Source organism: Podarcis muralis, chromosome 3 (assembly GCF_964188315.1).
Source record: "Podarcis muralis chromosome 3, rPodMur119.hap1.1, whole genome shotgun sequence".
Classification (NCBI taxonomy): Eukaryota; Metazoa; Chordata; class Lepidosauria; order Squamata; family Lacertidae; genus Podarcis; species Podarcis muralis.
The window spans coordinates 3,136,898-3,143,047 of NC_135657.1; the positions used below are offsets into that span (position 1 = coordinate 3,136,898).

The following is a 6,150-nucleotide window of genomic DNA, read 5'->3' on the forward strand; positions in this document are numbered from 1 at the left end:
GCGCACACACACACACACACACACACACACACACACACACAAACTGCTTTTTCTCCAGTGCAGGAGAAAAACATTGCAGTTTCGAAGCCAGCGAAACACTGTTTGCATGCAAACTGAAGCCCAGTCTGGGTGCTCCATATCATAATGACCAAACGCTTGGTCTGCATCTCAGTCCTTCAGAGCTTCATGTGCCTCCGTGAGCCCCGTACAACGACCCTGCAAAGTAGGCTGGGATGGTTATTCCTCACAGTGCAAATGAAGGAACGCTGGCTTAGTTTGGGCCACTTACAGCACAGCACCTTATAGTTCTACTCAGAAGTAAGCCTCTCACTCAGTTCAGTGAGTCCCTGGTAAATGGGTGCAGGATAGTTACCTAAGTGAGTTTGCAGCCCAAGCTAAGTTAATCCTTTCAGCCCTTCCATTAGACTGGCTCTCAGAAATTAAAAACATCCTAAGTTTGCCTTGTATCCTGAGGTCCGGAAAGGGACATTGCCATCCAGGGTTGCCGTCCCAGTGATTCCTCCCCCCCCCCCCCCCCGATAATCCCAGTCTTCCATGTACTTGGAGCATAGGAATCGAAGTAATTAAATCTTAGCCAAGAAATAAATCCTGCATTTTTTAAGAATGCAGGGGGGGACGACCCACAAAAAGCAACCCCACTCTAGCACAGTTCCCATTCGTTGCAAAAGAGATTTCCCCGGTGGATCATGCCCAGAGGAGGACCGTAGCTTTGCATGCAGAAGCTCTCAGGTTCAACCTCCAAGTGGGGCTGGGAATCGCCCCGGCATGAAACCCTGGCGAGCCGCTGCTGCCGGCCCGTGCAGACACCACTGGGCTAGATCAAGAAGTGGTCTATGCCAGCTCCCTACGTTGCTAAAACTTTGCTTCTCCCTTCGGCTGTTGCACGGGCCAACTTCGTCACGGGAGGAGAGGGACACGAGCAGCGGTTTCAGAAGGAGTGAGTGGGGTGGAGAAGAGGGCAGATCTGACCAAGGGTCTGGCGGTCAAGCGCTGCGCTCCCTTCCACCGTCTGCTCCGTTGCAAAGAAAACAGCATCACTCACCTGTCGGGAGGAGAGGTCCCGCTCGCTTCCTGGCCAGCCGGACCCTCTAAGGCTCGGAGCGCAACCTTCCCGGCTTTTTCCAGGAGCTGCTCCTGTAAGCTCAAACCGCACAGCCAAACACTTCGGCCAAGGCGGCCGGCATGAGCTCGGAAGAAGGGGGAAAAACGTGCGCTCACGATGACACCCACATCTCTCTTTGCGCTGCTGCTGGGCGGCTGCTCTTGCTGCTGGCTGCCAGTTTCCCCTTAAGTTGCCAAGAAGAGCATCCTCGTTTCTCTGCCCTGCAAAGCGAAGCGGTCCCCGGGATGCTCCTCCCGCGGTGGTCCTGATGCAGAGAGCCTGCCTCCTTGCAAGCGGGATGGAAAAGAGCGAGCTGTTGCAAAGGTTCCCACTCCGGGTGTGACGACAGAGGCTGGGAGAGGGAGCGGAGCGGAGGCTCTGGGCTGTGTCCTCCCCCTTTGGGTGACAAGGAGGAACGGAGGAGGGTCTGGGGTCTTAGCCGCCCCAGGAACCGGAGAGAGGGGAGGCGTTGCACACTGCTCGGGGGGGGGGGGGCTCCTGCAGACCCACAACAGCCCGGGCTGCTTCGATTTCTCCCTAAGCCTTTTGTTGCTGCAAGCGTTTCTGGAGGCAAGGGCTATGCATCTGTTCGGAACGGGGTTTGTTTTGAGCGAAGGGAGGGGAGGCTGCGAGAGATCCGGCGTGGAATCCGAAATCAGCAGCACCCATGGGGGCAGGACACGCTTTGGGGTGGACGCACAGGCTCCACGAACCAGGAGGGACCCGCTTACCCCATCTGGAAGTCAGTGGGGTTCACCCCCCAGAGTCTAGCATTGCTGGAAAGGACCACTGTTCGCATTGGGCTGGTTTGATGGGTAGCTTGAGTCGAAATTTGGTTTGATGGGTAGCTTTGAGCCAGCATTGCACGGCGGTTAAGAGCGTCGGGCTAGGACTAGGGAGAGACCCGGGTTCGAAACCCCACTCAATTTCTCGCGGGGTGACATCTTGGGGGCAATCACTGCCTCTCTCATGCTAAGGAGGTTGCGGTGGGGATTATATGAGCAGCGAGGAGAAAACCTACGTACTCCACTTTGAGCTTGGAGAAAAAGGTGGGCTAGAAACGCAATTTATGGGCACTGAAATGCTGACAAATAGATCTTGGAGATGCATCGCCCTCTCGTCCAAAGTGTGCCTGGCTTAGAGAGCGGCCTACCTCACAGGCTGGTCTTGAGGATACAGTGGTACCTTGGGTTACATACGCTTCAGGTTACAGACTCCGCTAATCCAGAAATATTATCTTGGGTTAATGTTGTATACTGAAGTTCTCACCCTGGGCCAGCAGGGGGATACTGTAGATAGTTTTCACCCAGGTCCACATATGCAAATAAGGGATTGAAAGTGACGTTCAGTGATTGGATAGTTACAGAAAGTTGTTACAGTTATGTTGTACTGGAGCTCTATATAAGCAGGCTGGCTGAACCCTTCAGTTCAGTTCTGTTCTGACCTGTGAATAAACAAGAGCTGTTTGGAGAATCGCTGTGTCGTCTGATATGTTCACCCACAACTTAACAGTTAAGAACTTTGCTTCAGGATGAGAACAGAAATCGTGCGGCGGCAGCGGGAGGCCGCATTAGCTAAAGCGGTGCTTCAGGTTAAGAACAGTTTCGGGTTAAGAACAGACTTCCGGAACGAATTAAGTACTTAACCAGAGGTACCAAGGTAATTGCAAATAATTGCATAGTGCACCAAGGGGGTGACCCATTCCAGCCAAGCATATCAGCAAATTGAAGAGCACAAATTCAACCACCATTCTGGCATTTCCTCCATGTGTTTGGTCTGCATAAAAGTTACAGCATTTGGTAATCTATTGGCCACCTTTTTTAAAAAAGAAAACTTCCAAAAAGTGCAAAACCGGTTAGGGTGTGTGTGTGTGTGTCTTGCTGATGTCACAAGGGCCAGCCGATCAGAGCCACGCACCGTCGACTTCCGCTTCAAACGTTCCAAGTGTAAATCTAGCAAGATTTTTTTATAACAAACCCCAGCAACAACCTGTTCTCGGTTATGGGTTTGCAATATCTGACGGCCCGTTTGCAATATTCAGCGCCCCATTTAGAAGCACCTTTGGACTTGGTTGAAGTTGGGGGGTGGGGTGTCCAAAGCCTTCATGGAAAGGGTAGGAGCTTTTGAGCTTTCGGAGAAAGATTTATAGAGACATTTCTCTCCACTTAGAGCCCAGCTCAGGACAGCTTAACAACACTGCAAAATCACAATGCCTTGGCCATTAAGTTGCTGTGTTCACCCTCAGAACACCCTTGCAACGTGGACCAATTAGTATTTTATTTTTTTTCTCAGCTGGAGGTTGACAGATAGTGACTTGCCTGGGACTGTAAGTGGCAGAAGTAAAAGTGGGTCCCCTCTCTCTGGGGTTTCCGACCGAAATATAATTCTTAGTTTCCATGCAACTGTTGTGGGGTAGCCCTTAATGGATCGTGGCCAGATAGCCAGGTTGCTTTGCTTGCTTTCATTAACATTACAGCGCTGAGTTGATTTGAAAGATTTAACCAGGCAGGCAAGGTGAGACAGGTATGGCACGGGAGCGCAGCTAGATGCAGCGCTTTGGAGTTATTTTTCAGCAAAAGCCTTTTGGAGGAACAAAACGTGCCGCCAGGGGGCACTGCAGTCAACCAAACACCTCCCCATTCACATCACTAGGAGGGGAGAGACCCACACGCTACCTCCTGATACCAGGTATTGATTCATCTTTATCATTCTGCTCAAGCACAGAGAGAGGATGTAGGAAGGAAGGATGGTCTGCTGAGTCCCTGGGGAATTAATTGGTGGAGGGGGGTGGGGGTGGTTCAGAGCACCCAGCCTCCCTTAAATTGATTTTCAGAAGTGTGAAAGGAGGGCTTGGAATTCACGCAAGGGATCGAGGCAGCTTTGAAAAGGATATAAGCGGAGAATTACAAAGGAGCTTTGAAATACCCGTGTACACAAGATGCCAATATTTCGGCTGACACCAGCTTCCCCACAGGAGCAGCAGCACAGATATTTATTAATCTGTTGCGTCTATGTTCCACCTTTTCCTCCCCAAGGTGCTCAAGGTGGCGTATGTGGCTCACCCCCCCCTCACCGAACAACAACCCTGTGAGGAAGGCAGTGACCAGCCCCCGAGTTCACCCAGGGAGCTTCGTGATGGCCAAGTAGGGATTCAAACCCTGCTCTCCCGGCTCCTAGTCAGATGCTCTTGTGGGATGTGAAACACAAGAGCAGTCAAGTACAACATTCCTAGAGTGAACATGTTTAGACATGGGGAGGAATGTTTGTCCAGCCAGCAGATAAACTTCCTGTTTCCTTCTGGGCTGGGACAGACTTCCTCTGCATGGAACTAGAGGTGGGCGTGGCCTCACCAGTGCAGGTAACGACAAAAGCACAGGGCAGGGTAGCCATCTCTCTCTCTCTCTCTTTGACTACATGCATCAAAGAAGCAACATCTGCCTAGGGACTGTCTCCTTATGAGATAGTTTCCAGGTGTATGTTACTTTTCTAAGCTAAGTCTGCCTTCTGGGATCCGATTGTAAACAGAATGTGAGTGAGTAAACTCTTTTTATACTTTTATAGAAGACTGTGTCATGTCTTATCTTTTATGAAGGAATAAGGGGAAAATACCAGAACAGTTATTATAGAGGCTTTAGCGAGCCTGAGCAAACGCATCCGCTGCGAGTTTAAAAAGGGGAATGTTACTCTGCTAAATTGTGAACTTGTTTACACAAGTTGAAAAGGCTATAACCAAACAATATATCCTCTCCTGCATCCCTGAACATTCCCACAGCTCTAACTGCTGTACCAAACAGCCCGGCAGCCTTCATGGGGTTGTGCCTTGAGCTGTGTGTCGGATGGGGCGCCATGAGCCTCGTCTTAGGCGGCGGGTGGGAGGGGTGGCGAGGCAATCACAGCTGCCCAAGTCCCTTCTGACTTACCCCGTGTCGGGGCAGTGCCGTGGAGTGGTTAGAGTGTCAAACAGGGACCTGGGAGACTTGGGTTCAGGTCCTCACTCAGTCACAAAGATCACTATCAGGATAAAGCAGGGAGGTGGAGAATTATGTACACTGCCAGGAGCGTCTGGGAGGAGAGGATGAATATAAATGCAACAATAGCAACCAGAGGGTTGGGCTAGATGGCCGTTGGGGTCCCTTCCAACCCTACTATTCTATGATTCATGCATATAACACGTTGGTCCACATACCTCAGTTTTGTCCCAACTGGCTGGCAGATGCTAGTTATGGGCTGGATTGGAAACGGATGCCTTCTTAAATCCCTAAAATCCCTATTGGATGGATTTCCCCCCTAAATTGATTTTTGAATTCTGAATTTATTGTTATTCACTTTTTATACTGTATTTTATGCTGGTTTTTGTTGCATCAGTTAAGTGTTTTAAATTTGTTGTTAGCCGACCTGAGCCCGGTTTTCTGAACCAGGAAGGGTGGGGTATAAATAAAAATTTATTATTATATTTAGATTTACCCTCCACCCCTATCCTAGGGCCCAGAATTAGCACCTGGTGTCGCTTGTATTAAAGGGACGCAGGTGGCGCTGTGGGTTAAACCACAGAGCCTAGAACTTGCCGATCAGAAGGTCGGCGGTTTGAATCCCCGCGACGGGGTGAGCTCCCGTTGCTCGGTCCCTGCTCCTGCCAACCTAGCAGTTCGAAAGCACGTCAAAGTGCAAGTAGATAAATAGGTACCGCTCCGGCGGGAAGGTAAACGGTGTTTCCGTGCGCTGCTCTGGTTCGCCAGAAGCGGCTTAGTCATGCTGGCCACATGACCCGGAAGCTGTACCTGGCTCCCTCGGCCAGTAAAGCGAGATGAGTGCTGCAACCCCAGAGTTGGACATGACTGGACCTAATGGTCAGGGGTCCCTTTACCTTTACCTTTACTGCTTGTAGTGTGGGATTTTCCTGCACTGTGCAGGCGTGTATGAGAACTGCAAAAGATGAGGCTTTTTCAAGCAAGAGGTTACGCACTCAGTCTCAGTCTGAGATGAGGAAAGTACGTGAACAATGAAAAAAAATCTAAAATTACTGGAAC

At 50.6% G+C, this 6,150-nt stretch overlaps 1 protein-coding gene across 1 annotated transcript in view; it reads right to left on the minus strand.

Moving 5' to 3' along the window:
• CHRNA2 (cholinergic receptor nicotinic alpha 2 subunit) overlaps positions 1-1,604 on the minus strand; it is a 32,211-nt gene extending 30,607 nt beyond the window's left edge. The window contains exon 1 of the mRNA XM_028725253.2: positions 1,064-1,604. The gene's annotated coding sequence lies outside the window, so the exon portion shown is untranslated. The remainder of the gene's footprint in view (positions 1-1,063) is intronic.
• Between the last annotated feature and the right edge of the window lie 4,546 nt (positions 1,605-6,150).